This window comes from Protopterus annectens, chromosome 5.part0, assembly GCF_019279795.1.
Source record: "Protopterus annectens isolate FY-2018-M chromosome 5.part0, PAN1.0, whole genome shotgun sequence".
NCBI lineage: Eukaryota > Metazoa > Chordata > Ceratodontiformes > Protopteridae > Protopterus > Protopterus annectens.
In genome coordinates, this window is record NC_056735.1 from 1,414,951,514 (window position 1) to 1,414,976,281 (window position 24,768).

General features: G+C 40.8%; 1 protein-coding gene across 1 annotated transcript in view; it reads right to left on the reverse strand.

The window, feature by feature from the left end:
* The window catches only part of LOC122802386 (centrosomal protein of 57 kDa-like), a 382,865-nt gene that overhangs the window by 287,001 nt on the left and 71,096 nt on the right, over window positions 1-24,768 (reverse strand). The gene's annotated exons all lie outside the window — the stretch shown is intronic.

Consider the following 24,768-nt stretch of genomic DNA (forward strand, 5'->3'; position numbering starts at 1 on the left):
CTCAAATGCCAGCAAGACAAGTTTCAGCCCTTTAACAGAAAGAGCAAGTGGTACACACTGTGTTGATGAAAAGAGAAGCGATAGGACAATGGTAAGCTGGGTCTTCTGCAGCCTCCAACACCAGGATGGCTAGAATGGGTTGAGGGGAGGCACTGGAAAGAACTCATTTAATACCGTAGCATAAATTAGCAAAGGATGGATGTCTGTTGTGGGCACCAATGAAATGACATCCAGTATGGACATACTACAGTTGTGTAAGAACTTACCCATAAACAGCAGATAACTTAGTCACTGCTGCAGTGCTCTGTACATCTGGGATGTCCTGACGAGGATAGCTGAATCTCTGGCTAGCATCCAAACGTCTTTGTGCCTTCCAGGTGCAGTATGTCAAATTATGTCCTATGTTCAAAGTGGAAAGTACCCATGTGACATACGAGTGGATCTTCAGAACTGAATTGCACCAGAAGAACCAGAACAAAACAAAGTAAGCAGAATCATGTACATCCAAGAAGAGAAAGCAAGAGAGGGTCCTCTGCCACAAGAAAGGCAACAGAAAATAATGGGGGAGGGACAGAATATTGCAACAGTGAAAAGCAGAATATCTACTGTTATGGTAAGTTCTTACACAGCTATACTTCATCCTTCCTCATCACTGTTGCAGTATACTGTACATCTGGGGGAGTACAAAAGCTACTAGATATGATGGAGAAGGAAGCCAGAGAGGAGCCCTCTAAGAACCCAATAAAGCATGACCCTGGCAAAACCCATCCTGGCATTAGAAATCATATTCAACTTCTAATGTTTACTAAAGGTGTATACAGAAGACTAAGTAGCAACTTCCAAAATGGATCTACTAACCAGACCCTTGAAAAGGGCACCAGAAGAGGCAACCACCATGGTAGATTGAGCACGAAACAAAAGAAGAAAGCTGCATGCCATGAAAAGAATAACAAAAATAAATGGGCCTTAGAGATTCAGGAGGAGATGGTTCACTTGGAAAATGCCAAACCCAATTTTTCTGGAATGAAGACAAACAAAGCTGCACAGATTTCCTGATATCTTTTGTTTTACCTAGGTAATACCTAAACTGTCTAAGTAAATCCAAGGTTTGAAGAATCTACTCCCTTGCATTCTGTGGAGAGGGGGAAAAAGTCAAATGAATTGTGTGGTTGAAAGACAAATCATTAACCACCTTAGGCATGAAAAGATTACTAATGAATAGAGACCATGTCTTTTTGAAATGCCAAAATAAAGTGGCACTACCATGAGTGGCTGAAGTTCAGAGACCATTTAACAGAACAGCCACCAACTGTGCTGTTTTTCCCCAGTACAGTGCAAAATCAAATGTCCCAAGGAGGAATAAGCTTTCTTGTGTGCTTAATATGAAGGATGCCTCTCAAAAAATTATTTTACTTTAAAACAAGAAGCAAGCAGTGGATTCTAAAGCAGACAAGTAGAGGTGACTGAGAAATGAGCTTTGACAGATGAATATGTCGGACCAGAAGTGAGCAGCTCACACAAACAAGAAAAGACCAACAAAAAAAGGGTTCAGATCATGCTTGAGACACCAAATAGAAAATCTCTTCCATTTAGCCACAGGATTTTCTAGTGGGTTTTCTGACCTCTCGCAAAATCTGAAACATGTCAGAAATTTGGAAAAAGGAATCAAAATCCCATTACCCAGAGAGTCACCTGATGAGTGGGCAAGTGAGGATGAATAAGAGATTCAATGCCCTGTGTGAGGAGATCCATCTTTTGAGGTAACTTGCGATTCTTGCCCCTGACTAGATGAAACAGAAGGGGGAACCAATATCTGTACTAAAAGGGAGTCACTAGCAAGATTTTGTGCCTGTCCCACATGATTTTGTGCAGGACTCTTGGAAGCAGTGGTGAAGGGGGTAAGGCATACAGAACCATCCTCTTCCTGGAAAAAGGCATGGTGTCCACCTTCAAAGTCAGGTATCTTGGCAAGCTGGAACAGAAGTAGGGATGATTTCTGTTCAAGCTGGATGCAAAAAGACCGACCTGAGGAGTACCCCACTGATGTACAATGTCCAGCAGAATTTCCCCGAGAACCAGCCATTCATGAAGATCTGTCCTGGACTTGTTCAAAGTGTCTGACAGTGGATTGTATTCTGAGGAAATGTAAACTGCCTGGAGAAATGATTGATGACGGACTGCAAAATCCCAAGCCTGAAGAGCCAACCTGCAAAGGAGGTAAGACTTTGCACTCCCTTGCTTGTTGATATATCACATGACTTTAGTAAAGTCTGTGAAGATCTGTAGAGGACATGAAACCCAAATTGACTGAAATGCATGAACAGCTAGAATCAGAGCTGTCATGTTTTTGATGTTGATGCAGTCTGTTAATTGCTGTGGACCGGATACCCTGGATCTTGAGATTGTTGGAGGGGGCTCCCCAGTCTTGGTCAGAAGCATCTGTGTACAGCTCCTGACTGAGGAAAGGAACCTGAAAAAGCAGGCCTGGATTCAGGGAAATCTGATGAATGCACCAGTGGAGTTAGAGCTTGAGAAAAGGCAAGAAAGGTACAGGAAAATACAGAGAACGGCAATACTTACGCCAAATAGTCTTGCTGTACCAATGAAGCCTACTCATGTGGAGCTTGACAAATGAAAACATGGGAATAGTGGATGTTATGTACCTGACAGCTCACAGAAATTCCATGGTAGGAAGGACTGGAAGTGGGAGGAAAGCAAGACAGTTTTGATATGGTCTAAATATGCATCCCAGAAACACTTGCTCCTGGGGGGGGGGGTCAGCACAGACCTTTAGAGATTTTCAGTGAACCCCACACTGCAAAGAAAAAACACAGTAAAGTGGAGATCTTGAAGCAGGAACTGCTAAGAAGGGGTCTGAATCAGGTCATCTAAATAAGGGATTTGATTCCCTTGAAGTCTACAGAAGGCTACCACTGGGTCAAACATTTGGTAAAGACCCTAACAGCTGTAGAAAGACAAACACAAAGCAGAGAACTGATGAGAGTAAGAAAAAAAAATGTAAAGATTTCCAGAAGACAGGGTGAACAAGAAAGTAGAGATAAGCATCCTTCAAATCTAGGGAGACCAGAAATGCTTCTGGAAGAAGAGGAAAAAACATCTGTAGATACAGCATCCTGAAGGAAGGAACCTTTAGAAAGTTATCGAGAAAGGAAAGATCCAGAGTAGGCCTCCAACACCCCTCCTTTCTGGGACCCAGAAACATCCTGGAATAAAAATCTGTGCTTTGCTGAGAAAAGGGGACAGGCTGGATGGTTCCCACAGTCAAAAATCTTTAAGACCCACAGGAAAATGAGGGAGTTTGCAAGGAAGAGGCTGAGGAAGGCCTGAGAAGCGAGAAAGGGAGTTTGAAACTATAAAATAATCCTTTCTGATAATGGAAATAACCCAGGAGTCTATGGTTATCTGTTGTCAAACTAGAAAAGACAGTCAACCTGAGGAACAGAGAAACATTGCCAAGGAGAAGAGGCTGAATGCGAGAAATATAAGCACATTTATCAGGGAAGGAAGATTTTTGATCCTTAGAACCCTGAGAAGGTCCATCAGGAAAAACACTTGGAAATTTACCACAAGAGAGCTGTCTAAGCAAAAAAGGCTTACACAGACACCTTCTTTGAAACCTAAGAATAGGACAAAGAAAGATGCGTTTCAGATCCTTCATAACTTTATCCTTATCTTGAAGGGTCTTAATGAATTCACAAGCTGCAGTGCCAAAAAGATTCTGGTTGCCTTAAGTAGAATCAAGCAATTTTGCCTTGATGTCTTCAGGTAGAGCCTGTAGCCGCAACCAAGGGCATCTCCTGCATCACATAACCTGATGCAGCAACCCTAGAAGCAGCATCAACATCATAACTACATTTAACAGAATGACGAGCCAAATGAGAAGCAGAACTCAAAAGGGAATGAGCAAAAGTTCTTGCCTCAGAATCAGGCATACCAAAATGTTGGATATATGATGGAGAAGAAAGAGGTACTTGGGAACATAATTTCTGGAGTGTGGTGGGTTAGGGAACTTTAAGGATTCCCTGCAGGATGCACTGTCAGAGATGCTGGGTGGGTGAACTGATGTGACAAGGGAGATGATTTTTCTGAGCTATGATAAAGAATTGGAATTGCCTAGACATGGTAAGGCCTTGCTGTGTCTAATTATGGTAGCTGCAAAAAAAGCAATTACTATAAAATGGAAATCAAAATCTAATCCAACTGTATTAGAAGTAGTGAATATAACAGAGATAAAAAATTGGAACGGAGATCTTTAGAAAACAGTAGGAGCAAACTACATAGGAAAAATGGAATTGTAGGAACAATACATACAGGAGATGAGTGAGGTTTAAAAGAAAGCAGGCCTTAAATGAGTTCTGCAAAGTTTGACTGAAAATGATTGGATAGATTATAAATATGTAAAGTTTGCAACTAGGTGAGTGTCACAATGGTTTGTGAGAGAAAATGCTTGCAACAAGGACTGTGTTGGTGTGGTTTTTCATTTATACGAATGTATGATTGCTTATGCTGTGATGGTTTAATAAAGATGTTTGTTTAAAAAAGGGGGCAGGAATTGAATAATTTACATAATGTTGCTTAGGTTATATGACATACAGCAATATATGAGAGGTATGTTTGTTAAAGTTAATTTAATATAGTTTGATTAATTTTGTATGAAAGTAAATTTGCCTGTTGCAAGTGATAATTCAAAAGTGTTTATAAAGAATCAGGTAAGCAGTCAGTTAATGGTTTAGAAAGCTAAGGCAGCAGAAGTGTATGCTTTTTTCCATACCTGTCCATGGCATAACTGTCATCTGAAGGTAAAAGCTTAGAGGACAGAAACATGATCAGTAGCCATAGAAATAGCAGGGTCAGGGCTTTTTATGTAAAACTTCTGAGCTTCAGGGACCTTATAAAAATGATTCAGGGGCCTATTAAGCTGAAGAGAAAGCTTTTAAAAAGGCATCCAGTTCTGGAGGGACTGCAGAAGGTCTAGAAGAATCCGTTTGAAATAGTTCATACCTTTTTTTAATATTATGCCGCGGTGGTACAGCGGTAGCAATGTTACCTCACAGCAAGAGGTTCTCCTGTCTGATTCTCGGCTTGGGAGTGCCTTTTGTGTGAAGTCTGCATGTCCTCCCCACGGTTGGGTAACGTTCGAAAGACATGCGTGTGTAAATGGGTGCGCCTTCGTTGAAGGTTGGGCGTCGAGCTGGCACCTCTGCGTTTTGTAAAAATCTACTGTCAATCATTAGCGGACCAGAGTTCTGCTGTGGCGACCCCTTACCGGGAAAAAGCCGAAACACAAACAAGACACTTTGGAACAATCCCACATAAAATGTTCCATCATATGAACAACAGTATTCTCAAAAGATAATTATTCCATAGGATAATAAGGAGACAGGAAAATTTAGTCTGCCTCTTCAGACCTCAGGGCAAGAGGAGAGTGGTGCTGAATGGAGTAGGCCAATGATTCCTCACCAGAGTCGAAATCCATCTCATGTTCAGAGGAACCAGATTCCTAAGGACACTCTGAAGGAATCCTTAAGGGGGGGGGGGGTTAGAGCCATAAGAGTATTAAAAAGCCCTTAAGTAAAATCCTGCCATTCTTGGTGAGCATCAACAGCTGCAGGGGCCACATATGTGGTTTTTCTATTTCTTTTTAGGAGATCAGCAGCTTTAACTAGTCTAGGAGGGTCAGACCCTGATCTTGATTCAATGAAGGTACCAAGTGCATCTTCCCTCACAAGTGTACCTGGATAATCTCATTAGGCCCCACCGATATAATCAGCCATAGTTCCCTCTCCACATCTGTAGCATATATAAACACAGCCATGACAGATGTGTGGGTAAGCAGCCCCTTGTTGCCTTCCAATTGGGACGTGACAGAAGGAGCTATGTAGGCACTGGACAATCCTCAGGTTCTTCGTCCAACAGATATGTACGGAGGAGGCTGGACAGCAACAGAGTTGGTACACACACAGCAAGCAGATTCGGAGGCCATGGTATCCTGATTCCATTTACATGAATAATCAACATTTAAAACTTTTGAAAGGGACAAAAGATGACTATGGAAAGTCTTTGGGACAAACACCTGGCAGAACACACACAGAGTATAGTCATGTGTAGCACCCAATAAAAAAAAAGGCACTTCTTGTGTGCATCTTTCTGGAGAATTTGTCTCCCACATTCACATCTATCCCTTCCCGGATGACATAAAAAAGGAAAATGAAAGGAGAAAAACAGGAAGGAAGAAACCCCAATAACGCACTTATCTTTATTAAGCTCGATAGCTGAACCAACTCTGCAAATGTCTTGCAGACTGAAATCAAGGTAGCACTTGGACTAGCTGCAAAGACGTTCTGAGGATTAGGAGCTCGTAAATCACGTGTGTACCTTGGATGTACAACATACATCTGACGTATGGCACCTGGAAGATGTAAAGGCTTTCGTATGATGGCCAGATATTCAGCTATCCTTCGCAGGATATCCCCGAAGCACAGAATACAACAGTGATTAATAAGGACATTTTACCACAGCAGTAAATGTCTTACTGATCACTTTTGCAGTATTCCAGCATTATTGGGTTATCTCATCAAGGTAACCTGATGTCTGACAGGGGTGCTAAAATAAAAAAACTTTCATACAGCCATATATCTGACGTACGACAAACATGGATGCATAGGTTCATAAGAAACATGAAAGTAAGATCCTCAGTAATCCAGAAGCCCTGGAGACACCTGAGGAAAGAAAACCACAAAACATTAAGGTCAGCTAAGAGGAAGGAAACATGGAAACGGTTCTCCTTGATCCATGTACATTCATAAGATAAACATTAGAAAAAGGGAAGATTGGTGGGAAGTAATACTGCAACAGTGATTAGTTGGACATCTACGGATAGAAGTTCTACCAAAAATGTTCTATGTCCTTCCTTGGATCACTTGCAGTATTCCAATACTACTGGGTGATTCACAAAGCTCATCAGTTAGAAAGGGAGGATGGACCAGGTACAGGAGAGCTGTCACTCTAGATGGCACTGATCTAGCAAAAGAAGCTCTAGAGCTAGAGAAAACATTGACCCTGTAGTGTTTTGTGAAGGTGTGCATACATGACCAAGTGGATGCCTCTAAAATAACTCTAGAATCAGTTCCTTTGCAAAAGGCTCCAGAGTAAGAATCTGCTCTACTAGTATGGGCCTTAACTGGAGCGAATAAGGATTTGCCATGATGGGCATATATAATATTAAAAAATGGATTTTTAAATCCAGTTGCCAATTGTTTGCTTGGAGACAGGATTACTCAACTTGGTTTCCAGGAAAGAAACAAAGGTCTGTCTTCCTAATGTCTTTTATCTTGTCCAAATAGAATATGAGTTGCCTATGTACATCAAGGGACTGCAGACATATTTCACCCAGTTTTGAGGGCTTGGAAAGAAAATAGGCAGATTAATATCTGGGTTGAGAGACCACTCTGACTACTTTAGGCAAGAAGGAAGGTTTGACCCTTAGAGATATGCTATCCTTAAAGAAAATGATGAAGGAAGGCCATTAGAGCTTGGTGCTCTGAAACTCTTCTGGTAGAAGTAAAGGCCACTTGCAGAACGCTTTTCTAAGCACAAAAATTTAAAGATTAGAAAGGTGGCTAGACATGCTTTTTCAAGACAAAGTTAAGGTCTCCAAGGGAGGGGTGGGGGAGGATAGTCCTATATGGGTTCAGATGAAGAACACCCTTAAAAAACTGCTTCACCTGCATTCTAGAATGAAGGGGGAATTCAAGAAGCATACATGCGGAAATGGCAGATAAGTGTGCTTTGACACAGGAAAAGGCTAGAGTTTAAGAGTTCACACAAGTATGAAAAGCATAGTGGGAATCTCAGTTGGAATGGGATTCTCTCATTTTTGAGATACTACACTGAAAATCTTTTCTGTTTGGATATACAAGACCTTCTAGAGGTAGATTTCTTCTGGAGAACTTGGAGTACACCTTTAGAAAACTAGTGATGAAAAGGGACTTAAATTTCATCATCCACAATGTCAGGGTGAAGTCTAGTATGTTGAGATAAAACAAAGAACCACATTTTCTGTGTGAGCAAGTCCATTTTGTAGGGTAACCTATGATGATGTCCCATGGTCAGATGGAGGGGGAATCATTGCTTTCTGGGCCAGAAGGGAGTAATCAACAATATGTTTAGTCTTTCACGTTGGATCTTCACTAGAACCTTTGGGACTAGGGTGGGGCAATACAGGTACTTCCCCCTCCCAGCAGGATGACATGGTATCTGTCCCTCAGACCTGGACCAAAATAACTCAAGCTGTCTGTTTTGAGTCTTGCTAAACAGATCTATTTGAGGAATAATACTCTATTTGTGGACTATGTCCAGGAAGACCTCCCTGTTTAGCATCCATTTGTGACGGTCTTTCACGGACCTGCTTACAGAATCTACTAGTCCATTGTCTTTGGGTGGTAAATACACCATCACTAGGGGCAGATTTGCCTTTTTAGCATGATCATATGCCAAAAGAGCTGGCCAGCATAGATGGTAGGACTTGGTTCCCCCATATACTATATTACTGAGGTGTTGCCTGTTAAGATTCTGAGAGACCCTGGGTTCCGTATGTGTTGGCATTTGTTTACCATGAAAGCTTGACTGAGCAGTGCCCTTTTTTCAGCAGAGGTCCTTGGAGAAAAGCTCTATTATACAGACATCATGGACATCATTTGCATAGTTTCATCATTTAGTCAGTTTCACTCATGAGCAATACTTAAATTATTCAGACATCCTTGATACAATTTAGATAATTTACAGTTTCAATTAAAAATAATGGTTACATAGGTTGTATATGAATAACATTTTTTTTTAACGCAGGGAGGTATATGCAGTGCAATATCATCAGTATGCATAGATTGTCAGGTTTTATGGAAGAATATCTGTTACTGTAAAGACTTTTTCCAAATCTAGGACATAAGATAATTAGCTAGAATGGCCCAAAAAAAGAAGGGATGAGGCATAAGGAAGATAAAGGAGAGGAGATGATACAGGAGGGTATAGTTGTGATAATACTACATTCAGTTTTGTGCAGCAGAGTTATGGGACAAATTCATATAGATATATTAGTACCAGTTTAACCAGGTGTGGTGCAGGTACAGAGCCACTTATCTAGTAGGTAGTGCCGTAGCTGGCATTTAAAGTCTTTTAGGTTGCAGACTATTCTTAATGGAGTGGGATGGTATTTCAGCTGTTAGTGCAGTGTGAATACAGGGAGTATCTTGCATTTTTGTTAGGTTTAGTTATTGACAGTAATGATTTGTCAGTGAAGTGCAAAGGTCTCTTAGTGTAAGTTTGAATGGAGTGAAGAGATGGGAATTTTTCAGGGTTGTGCAGTAGTTTGAAGGTTGCAATAAATTGTGAGTACAGAATTACTTAATTGAATTCAGTTTAGTTTTACTGACAGGCAGTTATCTATATTGCCGGTTGGTTGCAAATTTAGCTACTTACTGTAGCACTGTTATAACTTGGCTCACAGAGAGGAGTTGAGACTGGTTAGGACAGGAAAGGCATATAATAGAGTGGGGAGTAGAAAAGAAGTGGATGTGTTTTGTCTAACAGTCAGTAAGGAAGTGTTTTATTCTGTAGAAGCAGCCTAGCTTGTGGTGTCTTCTTTATGGCTTGCTGAAAGTAGAGATCACATTTAGGCAATTAATCACACCTAGTAGTTTGGTGCAGGATACCAGTTCTGTATTGGTCTTGTTGGATGACAGTGTATTAAACATTTTTTGGGAGGAGACAGAGTAGGGAATGAACAGCAGTAGATTATTATTTTTTTTTGGATTCAGGAGGAGTTGTGACTTGTCAAGCTAAACTTTTAAGGAGGGGAATGACTTCTGGGTGAGTGGAGCATGGGTAGTGACCTAGCAGCACATACTAGAGTGGAGTCAGTGTACTGTATTACGGCGGCTTCTCTGGCTGCTGTGCTTATGTCACTGATAAACAAGTTAAACAGTAGTGGTCTTTGGATTGAGCCTTGTGGGACTCGGACATAAGGAAATAAGAGGAAAATCATCTTGCCATTTCACACAGTAGTATAAATACCACTTCAGTTCTCCTTGAAAAGAAGCTTCTAGTCTAGTAGAATTAACCCGGTGAACAAAGGATAAATAAAAAACTATATACATTTCACTGTTTGGGACCTATTAGTGAGCTAAGAAACCAGTTAAAGTAAGGAGGGTAACAGACTATAGGAAGAGTTTGTTTTAATTAGGATAATTCGATGACTGCGTTGAATGCCTTGGACATATCCAGAAATAGGGAAGAGGTTAGAAGACCTACATTTCTATTGTGATTTATTATGTTGTTACCAGGTGGTACGTACAGACCTACAACTGCTACAGATGTGAGAACTCGGCTAGAGGAGTGAGATGACAAGTTCAGCATTGTTTAAAGTGGGTACATTATTCAGGGTAATTGGAGGTATCTAAATAACTTCTGTAGAAAACGGCAACTCTTTTTGATGTTGGTTCTATCAAGTCCAAGTATATTATAACCTGGTGGGAGTATTTCTGTACCTTTGGTAATTAGCTTTAACTAGGTTTCTATGGCTATGAAGAGATGAGGGGAGCAGTGGGCTATATAGGGATGAACTTCTGTGATTCTGTTATGGAAACACTTTAGGTTACCAAGTAGTATTTTAAGTCCTAGGTGGTTGCAGAGGTAGCCTGTTGCTGTTTTAGGATGTGTGAGGGCTGGTTTCATGGGATCTGAAGTTATACGAGTAGAACTGTGATTGGGAAGTAAATCCCTCCCAGTACTATTGTCTATGGCAACATGGCTACTAAAAAGTCACTTATATTTGGCCTTGAGTTTCTACACGATTTTGAATAATGGTTGAGCAAGTGCTCCCTGCTTGTAATTTCAGGGTGCCAATGTAATTAATGTCGAGTAGGCTGGAGGAGATATTACAGAAATTTGTTGTGATATTCTGGTTTAAGTATCATGTGGTATGCATAAGAATGAATGTGACAAAACACCTGAAGAGCTCTAATAAGAACCCTGATTTTTTGGACATTCATGTGCTCCCTCATTTGTTAGGGGGACCACTGGCTATGAAATGATGAAGAGCCTGTCGGCTGCCCAAGCCAGATCGTACACATTTGTGTGAAGTTCCTAGGTAGGAGTGGGTGGGCAGAAGGGAAGGGCTGGATTTAGTTGGTTTTGACAAATCCATCACTAACTCTTTCTTCAGAAAGGACGAGAGGGGGATTTGGAAGTCCTGTGGGCGACGGTGCTGAGACCAAACAGATTTAAGGCATCACTTATCTTTCTTATGTAACTCGGCAAATGGTGCCATAGGAATAGTTGCTGCCATGTATCCTGGGTTTCTTAGAATCTCCCTTGCAGGAGAAGACTGAAGGGAGGGAAGGGACTAGAAAAAGGTGAGAGGAACTGAACTTTCTCTTGGGGAATTAAGGCAGTCATCGAGAGAGTCCAGTCCACACCCCAGGAAAACCATATCTGGGGGACTGCTAGAAAAGATTTGTGGAGAGCAAGGGTGAATCCAGCTCTCTCTAGAAGTGAGACTGAAATGCAGAAGTAGTGCGCCCCGAGATGTAGCCTGGAACAGGTGGTCTTCCATGAAAGAGAAGATTTGTATTCCCTGGGTTTTGCAAAAGACAAGGGCTGGGATAAGGCACTTTGTGAAGGCCCTGGGAGTGCTAGATAAACTAATGGGTAAAGCAGAGAACTGGAAGTGCTATAAGAAGGCAGAGAACTTCAGCAATTTTCTGCAGGTGGTGTGAATAGAGGGTGTGCAGGTATGTGTACTTCAAATCTAGAGAAACCAGTAAAGCTTAAGGAGAGTTTATAGTGACAGCATCTTGAAAGATGGTACTTCCAAGAAAGGTGTTCAGAGGTGAGAAGTCCAGAATGGGTCTTGAAATAAAGCCTTTTCCTAGATGCTGGTAGGGCACAGATACTATGGTATACTGGTCAACCCTGTAAGAGAGGGAAGTAGGTGCATTTGACTGGGAGGAGGAGGAGGAATACCCCTCAGCAATGGAACTTCCTTCCAAGACATCTTGTAACCTTCCAGAAAGATGGATAACTATTTGTCTGAAAATGGTGATGTATAACCAAATCTGAAGTAAAGTCCCCAGGAACTGATGGTATTTCTGTGGATGTTTGGCAGCTAGGAGGGAAGAAAGTGATAATCTGGAAGGTTTGGTTTAACAGTATATTAAAATAAAGAAGCACTGACATCCTGGAAGAAAGCAGTGGTGGCTGTAATACCTAAAGATGGTAAAGACCAATCAGATACAGCTTCATATAGGCCCATTTCAATTCTAAACCATAATTATAGTATTTACATCTATTATGGCTACAATAATTGGAAAGGTGATGCCAAAATTGACAGATATAGATAAATGTGGTTTGGTGGAGGGGAGACAAACATTTGACAACATTAACAGAACAATGATGATCCTAGGGGAAGCAGAACGTAAGAAAATATCACTGTTGTTGGGTCTTGACTCAGAAATTCAGCAGACTAAGCTGGGATTTTATGAGTAGAGCAATGGAAGCATTTACATTGCCTGATACAATAAGGTTGATTAGGAGGATATATGACAGACTGGAAGTGAAAATTAAAGTGTGTGTAGAGGTTTCTTCTCTGATGAGTTCTGTCTGAGCAGAGGAACCAGGCAAAGATGTCCTCCTCTCTATTTGTGCTGTATTTAGAACCACTGGCAAAGAAAATGCAGGACTCAGAAATTCAAGGATATAACTGGGATAGTAGTCAAGAAAAGTTGACTTTATTTGCAGATATTATTTTATACCTGATAAAACCAGAAAAGGACATTTTAGTCCTGAGGATCATTATCAGTCAGTTTCAAGCCTTTTCGGGATACAAAATTAATGAAGATAAAACAAAATCAATAGCTGTAAACTATGTACCCACATACAAATCAATACCCCAGTTATTGAGACGTAATAAAATGAACTGCTTGGGAGTATAGATTAAAAAGCATTCTGTTACGGCAGCTAAAGGATATATGGGAAGAGACTAAAGAAACCACAAAAACTGAGAAACTGGAAGCTCTGTTTTATGGATATGAACAAGATACAAGCAGTGAAAATGTTTTAGTCCCTTTTTTTTTTTTTTTTTTTTTTTTTTACACAGGTCAGGCATATTTTTTTACCCAGAGGAGAAGTTGTGGATAGCAATTAATAGAGAGTTGAAGGATTTTATCTGGGAGGGGAAGGGGGCAAGAGTTAAGTAGGTTAAGATGATCCTTCCAATTGAACAACATGGTCTGGGATTACCTGATCTGAAGGAGTGTTTCAGAGCTACACAGTTAAGGCTCCTATACATAGCATAATCAGAAAGCTACAACTCAAAGTGGATAGGGTTGATGATGATATGGGGGTAAGCACAAGAAACAATGAGAGAGTGGGATTTTGGATGTAAATCCTTATGGAAAATAACCATACAGTATATTATATTCATGAAGTAGCAGAAAGTATTCTAAGACTTATGCCAGCACAGGAATGGAGAAAGGAGATTCTGCCACTAGGGATGACTGCAATTAGGGATACAGAACATAGGCAAAAAAGGGCTGGAATTTACTGGAGAAAACTAGCAAAGGAACCAGGTTACTGGAAGCAAATAGAGAGGAACACGGAGTTTATTTGGACTGAAGGCTAGAGATTGCCTTCCCTATCAAGGATCGATATCGGAGTATAGACAAACAGAAACAAATAGGGGGATCCTAAGTGAAAGACCAGCACTGCTAGAGGTTTTAGTAGAATCTAGAATAGAAGCTACTGTTAAAAAAAAAAAAAAAAAAAAAAAGGGACAACTAGTAGGGCATATAAAACATTGTGGGGTAACTATGGAAATCAGAGGAGGTTACAATGGATTTGGAAGAGACAGTGGATAAGCAATTCACTAAGGAACAATGGGGGGGATTACATGTATGACACCCAAATATGCAACAAAATCTAGAAGATTTAGGAAATGTTTGCATAGGTATTTTTATACTCCAGACTTCAAAGAATGTTTCCACAGATAGATTGCAAATGTTGAAGGTATGATGGGTAAGAAAGAGGTAATTGGGAACTATTTTAAAGAGTGTAATGACTTGGCAGACTTTAAAAATTCCCTGCAGACTACTCTAATACTGGGTGAGCAAACTGGTGTAAACTTGTTGTCTCTTTTGGCTTTTCCCTGTTAGGGGTCGTCACAGTGGAACTCCGGTCCGCTAATGATTGGTAGTTGATTTTTAGGTGCCAAATTACCAGCCCTGACGCACAACCTTCAATGAAGGTACGCCCATTCACACATGTCTCCACGCAGAAGACGGGCTAGCTGAGAATTGAACCGGACAGCATCTTACAAACTGGTTTAACTATATTTTGAGCTAGGATACAGAATTGGAGTAGCCTAGACACAATCAGTTCCTGCCAAAAAAAAACAAAATTACTAGAAAATGGAAATCAAAAGTCTAAACCAACTGGACTAGCAGTAGTGAATATACTAGTAGTAGTGAATATACTAAAAGAAAACAGCTGGAAGTGGAATTTTTAGAAAAGGGTAGGAACAAATTACTTAGAAAAACGGGAATTGTGGGAGCAATACATGCAGTATAATATTTTTGTAAGAGGAATGAGGTTTAAGGGAAAGCAGTAAATGAATGAGCTTTGCAATGTTTGACAATGACTGGACAGATTATAAGTAATGTAGAATGTTTGCAAGTGAAATTATGTCAATATGGTTTGTTTTCATTTACATAAATGTACGACTGCCTATGTCATAAATGGTAATTGAATAAAAATGTTTCTTGTTAAAAAAAAGTACCCATTTGTCTGTAGTGATGAATTTCCAAGATGAAAGGGACAAGGTCAGCTTTTTGGTCAAGGGAATTCCAGGAGTGAAGAAGGAGAATGTCAGCAGATAGGCAGACTTGCCTGAAAAAGGCTTTCCAGACTTGGACTTTCTCATATGTTTGTCAAAATCTTTTCCTGGGCTGTTTCCTGCCCTTCTGTGATGGTTTTTGATCTCCAAAGACTAAGAAAATGGGCTTAGCCAAATAATGTTCATACCTAGATACTGATGTAAGAAACATTTGTTTAAAAATCCTGCATCATTTTACTATTCTCTTGCAGAGTGCTGAAAGGTTCTGCTGAAGTCTCTCCAAGTAAAAGATTCCTTATGAAAGTGGGGGGGGGGGGTTCCACAGCTTGGTGTTAACATCCTCAGGGAGGGACTGTAGGTGAAGCCAAGCAAATCTAATAATTGATCCAGTATCAGAAGCCCTGAAAGAAGCCTCTGTAGCATCATAGCTGCAGTTAATGGAATGCCTTGCAACTTGGATAGCTTGCTCAGAGAAACTGCACGTTGCTTGGTATAAGACTGAAGGTTAGCTATAGTCTTGGGCAAAAGATACTTTGCCATTTCTCAAACTCCAAAGAAATTTTCCTCAAGTAGATGGCAAATGTTGCAGGGATGATAGGGAAGAAAGAGGCAAGTGGGAACATGAGTCTTGGGTGTGTAATCAGTTGGCACACTTTAAAAAATCCCTACAGATAGAAATATTGGGTGAGCAAATGGGCGTAATTAAGGTAATTATTTTTGAGCTGGGATACAGGATCTGAATTTGCCTAGACTCAGTAAGGCCTTGTTAAGTTTAATTTTGGTGGCTGCCAAAAGCAATTAGAAAATGGAAATCAAAGTCTAAACCGACAATTTAAATGGTGATTGTAACAGAGATAAAATAATTGAAGTGGGATCTTTAGAATAGGGTAGAAGCAAATTATATAGAAAAAAATGGAAAGTACGTGAATACTTGTAGAATAATGTTTTGGAGGAGTGAGGTTTAGGGGACGGCAGGAATTCAGCAATTTTTGTAATGCTGGATTGACGACAATTTTATAAAAATATGTGATACGTGATCTATACTGCTTGTAACTGAACACATTAACCTGGTTTGTTTTCTTTTATATAAATATGTTTGCCTATGTCTTGTTTCAGTAAAGGTGTTAAAAAAATACTTTGTCATTTGAGTATGAAGGCAAGAGTGACACAGGTATAAATAATCTTCTTATATACTGTCCATGGCCTTACTATCTCAGTCAGATGTCAAAACATTAGCTGCTGGCAGAAGCTTAGTAGGTTTGTCAGTAAAAATGGAAAAAGCACAAAGATCTGCTAGAAATGTAAAGTCCTCAAAAGTACCTTGTAAAACCTAGTAGGCTTTTCGGGTGCTGGATACTGGGAATAAGGAGAAGTAGAAGGGGATGAAAAAGCATCCAGAAAGGTCTCTGGGACTGGAGGGACAGGTGAAGGTGTAGAAGCCCCTACCCTCCATCAAGTTAATAGTACATCTGTGCATATCATATACCTCTTTGAATTTCCAGTCAAAGTGTAACATCATTTATGGTTTCCAAAAAGGCGATTTCCTCAATGGGAAGGTCCAGAGACAAGGTCTCCACAACAGAAGCAAACTGACCAGAACTGATGTGATGAATATGCTAAGGAAACTTCATCCAAATCAGATTCTTCCTCCTCTTACTCAGATGAAGATTAATGCCGTCTCTGCTGAGGAGGGAGGGGAAGTGAAGAAGAAATGAATGAAGGTTTCTGAGACAAAATGGCCTTATATAGGCTCTGGGAGAACTTCACCCATTTATTTTCTGGCAATGTCTAAATAGGAGAAACAATTTTCTGTTTCCTTTTCTTAGGGGGAGACATACATCCTCATGAAGCATAGCAGGTCAGAACACTGGCAGACTTCAAAGTTTTGGGCACCTCCTCTCATGGAGGATTTGAGTAGTGCTCTCTGCTTCCTCAGAAACAATCAGAGGAAGTTACTAGGCTAATAGCCCTAGGGCCCTTACAAGCATAGCCAAGCTCTTACCCTTATTTCCACGATCAGCACCTATTCCCCTGTCCAAGAGGGACACAGGTGGAACCCACCCCTGGGGTGAATTTACGGTCACCTATCCAATCATCCAGATTGCGTTTGAAAAGGGCCAAAGAGTGCTCTGTTTGACATGAAGTGCGAGCCTGTTCCAAAGGTGTAGTAACCTCTGGGAGGCAAATCTGTCCCTCCAGTAGGAATGAAGAAGGTTTCAGACAAGATGGCCTTATATAGGCCCTGTGAGAAACTCCACCCATTTATTTTCTAGCAACGTCTGAATAGGAGAAACATTATTTTCTGTTTCTTTTTCTTAGGTTTCCCTCTTCTAAATTGCAATGGTATTAGTAGGGTCTGGTGGGGTCACAGAAACGGGTGCTAAGGGGAGTCAAAAGTAATATGGACTCTTGCAGGATCTCAACAGATGTCTAAATCAGAAGGGGCAGCAGACTGTTCTGGGCTAGCCTTCTTAAACTTCTTTTTTGATGTGAACGGGACATCTGAGGTAGAGGGTTCCACCATTTTGATTTGTGCGATGCAAGGTTGGGTTTTAAAGTATAAGAAAGTAGAGTATTGAGGGTTTTAGGAACAAACGACTGACAGACCTGAACGTTTCTATAATTGAGTTCAACCCTAGACAAATTAAGCACCAGTAGTCGAAGTTGTTGTAAGGTAACTGCCTACCACAAGCCCACTTTTCATCTATAAGCTGACATTAATCTTTAACTGAAAAAAGAAAATACAAGAAAAAAAGAAGGTTCCCCAAAGAAGCACTGATGTGAATAAATGTAGGCAATGGTAGCAGCCAACAACATAGGTTCATAGGTTCATACTAGGCTATCTGCCCTGGGGCAATTACAAGCCTAGCCCGATTTTGTTTGGCTTACGCCACCCCTTGATTTGAGTATACTGTGCCCTTTTTAAGGTTTAGTTTACTGTGCCTCTGTCTAAGTGACACGGAAGTAATCCCCGGGACAAACCTACGATCCCCCATCCACTCAAGATTCTTCTTGAAGAGATTCAGTGAGGTGCTCTGCCTAACATGAATTGGAATTCTATTCCAGAGCGAAGGGAGCCTCTGGGTTATGAATCTGTCCCTCCAGCAAGTTTTATTTATTTCTGTGCTGAGGTTCAAGTCCCTCGAGCGTGTGGCTCTAAGGGATTTAGATTTACTGAGGTGGAGCATGTCCATTAATTCTGGATTGGACATAGCTTTATATGTCAGGCATAGATCGCCTCGAAGTAGGCGGTATGCAACTGAGTAGAGCTGGAGTTTTTTTTAACCGAGCAGCATATGGCATCTGCTTGAGTCCCTTGATCCTCCTCGTGAGGTACTTTTGGGGTGTTTCTAATTGCTGCAGGTGTCGGGTAAGGTACATCCCAAAAGGGGCATTATATTCTATGATAGGCCTGATGAGGGATGAATAAAGGGGCACGATTACCTGTCTTGATCTAGATGTGAATCCTTTCATGATGAGGTGGGCTATGTAGAATGTCTTTCTAACCACTTTGGCAATGTGGTTGTCAAAGGAGAGATTGCTATCAACTTGGGTCCCCAGATCCCCAATTACTTTCTCTGTACTTAATGGGTTACCGCCTATGTGGTAATTTGTGGGCACATTGTTTTTGCCAAAGGGTATGACTATACACTTTTTGGCATTTAGCTTTAGACCATGGCTCTGGCACCAGTTATCCGTCTCTGTGAGACCTTTTTGAAGGATGTTTGTGTCAGCTGGAGTCTCGATTATGGCGCCCAGTTTGCAGTCATCTGCGAACTTGGTGAGCCATAGTCCTCCCACGTTGGCCTGTACCTCAGAAAAGTACACACCGAACAAGAGCGGTCCCAGGACAGAACCTTGTGGGACACCACTTGTGACTGGTTTCGAGTCTAACATGGCTCCAGCAACTCTCACTCTGTGGGTTCTGTCTTTGAGCCAGTTTGCGACCCATCTTGTGACATAGGGGTTTATATTTAAGCTGGATAGCTTATCTATGATGCCCGAGTGGGGTATTGTCAAATGCCTTTGCTAGGTCCAGATAGACTGTGTGTGGACTACCTTCCCTTCATCTATGGCTTTGGTGACTGTTTCAAAGAAGTCGACCAGGTTCAAAAGGCAGGATCTGCCCTTAACGAAGCCGAATTGGGTAGGATCTAGTGTCTGTAGGTCCCCAATGTCTTTGTTTATGAGCTCCATGATGATCCTCTCCATAGCCTTGCAGACTAGGCTAGTCAGGCTTATGGGGCGATAGTTTCCAGGGTCCGTAGAGGCTCCACCTTTGTGGAGTGGGACCACTGTTGCTGTACGCCATTCTGTGGGCACATATCCTGTAGTGAGGCTGAGATTGTACAGCTGTTTTTTTTGAGGGGTTAGTTCTTCTTAGAGTTCATGTAGGACGCAACCCGGGACGCCATCTTGTCCCATGGAAGCAGTGTTTTTTGCTTTGGAGAGGGCAGCCTTCACCTGAGCATCAGAGATGTTTGGGAGGCAGCCCTCTGCCAGGATAGATACTTGCTCTTTTGGGGGGGGTTTGCACTGAACCTGTCTGCCAGGATATTGGCGATGTCTGTGGGTTCAGTGTACTTTTTGTCGTTTAGAATCAACTCAGAAGTCTGGGAGTTGCATCCCAGGTTCCTAACATAACTGAAAAAAGCCTTATGATTGTCTTTAGTGTCCTGTGCAATTTTTCTCTCGAAGCTGGCCTTGGAGGATTTTATGAGGGATCGTAATTTTTTACTAGTACTGATCAGAGCTGCCTTCCCTATTAGGGATTTTGCTCTATCATGTAGTAGCTTCCTCCTTCTGTTGTACAGTTTATTTATGGCTGGGGTCCAACAGACCGGATGCCTGCCTTTGGATGATTGGGTCTTAGTTTTGTTTGGGATAGCATGATCCATGCATTCCTGGAGATGTCCGTAGAATGCGTTTATATAGGATTCTGCAGTTTGGGCCGTAGTTTCCACTGGCCCTGGAGCCTTGAAGGGTTCCACTTTGGTTTTGAGAAGTGAGAAGTTCGCTTTTGAGAAGTTTTTCACTTTGGTTTTCTGGATTGGGGGTGGGGTCGGGATGTGGATATCCAGTGAAATTAATTTATGGTCTGATCTTACCAATGAGGGATATACTTCTGGTATGGAGCATAGAGCACCCATGTTGGTAATGATCAGGTCTAGTATGTTATCCCTCTTGTGGGTGTGGTGACTAGTTGTTCCATAGCATTTGAGTTTATAATTTCCAGGAACCTTTGGGCTAAGGTGCTGGGGGGCTTGAGTAGTGCTCCCAGTCTATGTTTGGGTAGTTGAAGTCGCCCAACATAATGGTGTTCGGAGAGATCTTCATGTTCTCCAATGTTTTCAGGAAAGCTGAGTGGGATTCCTGACAGAGGGTGGTCTGTAGGATGCTATAAACTGAAAAGCAGTCTTGCCCACTGTTAGTTGCACATGGATGATCTCAGATACTTCATGCAATGCCACTAACCTGGAGGTGTGGATATCCTTGATAAATATGGAAACTCCCCCTCCTTTTGTGGTTCGGTCCGGGTTTTGGGGCCAAAAAGCATGATATGAGGTGTAACCTGGTAGTGCTGGGGTGCTCTCTGGAGCCTTGAACCAGGTTTCTGTCACTGCACAGATATCAATGTTCTTCATACTGAGGAGAGCTTCGAGTGCGTGCATCTTGAGGTTAAGACTTCTGGCATTTAGCAGCATTACCCCTGGAGAACAGACCTACGGGAGCGAAGATTTTGCATTTGTACTGCTGGCAAGATAAGCAGATAGGAACATAAGACCCTCAGACTATGTACTCCTATGCCCACAGACTTGCTTCAAAGGCTGAACTCAAGAGTACTAAAGATTTTTGTGTATACCAGCTGGATGTCGGGATAACTCTGAGATAATCCAACTGTATTGGAATACAGTGACAGTGATCAAGGGAAGGACATCAGTTATTGCTATATTATGTTTACTTACACAACTATACTATATATTCAACACTAAGACTACACTGCTGTAGTAGCCCAAGCTATAATTTAGAACTAGACCACAGGAAGAAATTGAAGAATCCCAGAGCCCCTAGGGAATGGTCCTAGTCAAGCTTGCTCTGGACCTGGAAAAATAATCAAATTTGTGATGCTCTGTGAAAGTATGTACAGAAGACCAATTTGTTACTTCTAGAATACTTTTTAGTCCACCTATTTCTATAAAAAGACGCAAAAGCCCTGGCAGAATTGGCCCTGCCCCTGCCTGGAAGTGGCTGGTTATGGTCAGAAACGAATGGTATGAGACAACCACCTAGAAATTGCCCACTTTGACAATGGTTACCCCTTTTTCTTACCTTCACAGTAGACAAACAGCTGACTGCCTTCCTTGAAAGGGTTCATTCTGTTCAAATGGTATCTTAGCGGTCTGTGGACAAAGACTATGTAATACTCATTTTTACTTGTTTTTAGGTTCTAGAAAGAATACTGGGAGATGGAACAGTCTTGCTTGAGGTACACAACAAAAGCACTTTATGCATAGGATTCATTCACAAAATACCCTTGTCCTTATGGAAAATGAGGCATTAGTTGATGGTAAATAAGAGCTTGTAACGTGACCTCCTGTTGCAAGGTTAGAGCAATTCGTACAGTTTTCCACATGAAGAACCTCAACTTAACATTTTGCTGGTTCATATGGAAGAAGCGTTAGTTTTTCCAGCAAGAAATTAAGATCCAAAGGAGGAGCCATCTGCTTTATTGGTGAAGGGACATGTAAAATCTTTTCAAAAATTGTTTGACTCGAATACAAAAAGAAAGGGCGATCTAAGGGCAGACACGCAGAAATAGCCAAAAGATAAATGCTGACAGTAGAGCCAAAGAGATCAGAGGATAATAGTTCATACAAATAATCTAGAACCAGAGTCAACCAGGCCTGGAAAGGGTAATGGTTCTCAATGTAGCACAAACTAGAAAATGTTCTTTTACACAAATATGATTTTCTAGTAGCAGTTTTTTGCCCCCTTTAATACCTGCAGAACATCATCAGAAAAAAAGGTGCCTAAAAGGTATCAAAACTTTATCATACATGCAGTCAACAGTAGTGACAATTCTGGGGTGCATCAAAACAACCCTTGTTTTGCGTGAACAAATCCAGTATGCTAACGTGAACCAAATGGAAAATATTAACAGAGCCTGAATTCTTTGCAAACTGAAATGTGGTAAGCATAAGTTAGGTCTAAAGTTACCTTGAAGCTGCAGGAGGAATGAGAGGCAACATGCTTTGAAGGGATAACATTTTGAATTTTGGAATCTTGACAAAAAAGATTCAGAAAGAAAAAGATCTAGGAACAGTCTCAAAGTTCTCACTTTTTCCTTGGTACCATAAAAACCTTAATCAAAACTTCCTATCTGAGCAGATGGCACACATTCTATCACCCCGTTTCAACAGTTGTGGTAAAACAGAGGGAAGCAGGCATGGCTGGTTTTAAGGATGAAGAGAAATTCCCTGAAAAGGTGGGAGGTTCCCACTGCTATTTATACCCCAGATGGAAAAGTCTTGAACCCACTTTTCTGAGATAATCTAATGCTGCTGGCTGGGAAAATGGAGGCCTAGACTGAAGAAGCAAATAGTCAATTCAGACTTTTAGATTGTCCTTTGTTCTGGGAGGCCCCTCTTCCTTTGAGCCTCTTCCAGTGCATTTTTTTAAATTCTGCTCGTTAGAACTTTACTGAGACTGCTTATTCTGCTTCCTGAAAAAGAATATTGAAGAGGAAGAAAATTTTTTATTGAACTTTGAAAAGGAAAGTTGAAAATTTTGAGGAATGCCTTGATTCAGTTCCCCCCCTCTTTCATCTAATATTTTAAAAAAGCATCTTTGTACAGTGCAGAATTTACAATCTCAGCTTTAACATCTTCTGGCAAGTTTTGGGGACAAAACCAAGCAAATCTCATAAATAAACCAGTAGCAGCTGTTCTGGATACAGCATCAAGAGACTCATAAGGGCAGTTTGTGACTTCTCATGGACCAAAACATTCTTTAATCATAGAAATCAAAGAAATTTTAACCTCTGAAGGAAGAAAGGTTGACTTCACTTTCTAATGCCGTCAAAAGAAGCCAGTAGAAATGTATACACATGTACCCGGTAGTTCAAAATTTATGAAGTTAATGTAAGAGAATAAGCTTTCTTCCCTAATGTATCAAAAGCTTTCCCACCCTTGCAGATGGAATAGGGTTAACATTCACAATAGATTTAGCAGTAGAAGGTGTAGATGAAGAAATCACTGCAGGATCTGAATTGTATTAGCAAGCAAGAATTTGTGCTTCTGGATTATTTTATAGAAGCTATCAGACTTTTGCGGCATAGGGGACCAGCTGTCAAGCATATTGCAAACTGTGAAAAAAATCTAGTTGCAACAAATCATACTACTTTTGCAGGGAGAAAGGGATTTCATTCTTTTCCCACTGAAAAAAAAATATTAATTTTATTAATAGTCTCAGAAAAAGAAAATTCTTGAGGGAAATCTGAAGAAATACTTTACTCAAAATCTTCGAATCATTGATCAGGGTTTGATTAGTGGCTAGGGTAAATGTTGCTTTCGTGTTGGTACACAAACGAGTCTTTGTGAGTTTTGTTTAAGCAGCTTTATTCTATACAAACATCACCATAGAGACTTACTAATTATGTCTTAAGTAACTTGTATACAAACTAACTGCGATCATACATGCTCACTCTGGCTGCTTCTACAAAACGGCACTAGGGATTGCAAGTGTCTGGAATTTATACTTGCATTCACAGCCTCGCATGCTTCTTTAAGATATAGTGCACACACACGTTACACTCTGATCTACAATTCTCCCTCTGAGAAATAGACCATGCAATCTATATAGACATGCCTTATACAATACTAAGTACACACACACACATATATATATATATATATATATATATATATATATATATATATACACACACACACACACACACACACACACACACACACACACACACACCATACATACAATCAAGTCCATGTTGCTGTGTATTTCACACTAGGCTTAGAAACTCGCACATATCGTGTGACATAAAACTGGGAATTAAATTTAGCAACTGGGACAGTCTCTGTAAAATGGTTGACCTGCTGAATTTTAAAATCACTTTCTGGAACATAATCAGACTTTTGAACACATTCTGGTCTAGAAAAAATGACTGACTCGTTATTGGATTTAGAATCTGCATCACAGATGCAATGTTGCAATTGCAATGATGATGATGATGATTCTGGAACAGGAAGATGTCTGTGGTTCCTCCTTATACGCCACACCCTCGGAGCTTATCAAATAGGATCGTGGCTCAGCACAGATGCCTGTAATCTGTCCTGTCCGATCAAAACCTTTTGTTGCATGAATTCTTACCATCTCTCCTTCCCTCAATAAACAAAGTAATCTGCTTGATTTATCATAACTAGATTTCTGGATATTTCACTTTTTAAACAAATGAGCCTTGATGGATTTATTGTTCTTAAGTTTAGGCTGCAACAAACTGGATGAAATAGGTGGCATAATTCTAGTTTTTCTGGAAAGTAGTCTGAGCAGGTGAGCCAAGAATATCATCACGAGGTATGTTTCTGAGGTTAAGCAAATTCAAGAATACACTTATTGTCAAGCTTTGACTTTTCATGTAACTGCTGTGCACTGCTTGTTCAGCTAGACCATTGGATTGAGGATATTCAGGACTACTAGTGACATGTACAAACTCCCAGTCTTCTGCAAATTTCTGAAACAGCTGGCTAGTGAATTGTGTATCATTGTCAGAAAAAAAGTGTGTGGACCAACATGAACTTGAGAAATGACATTTCAACTTAATAGCTGCTGAGGTCAAGTTTGGTAGC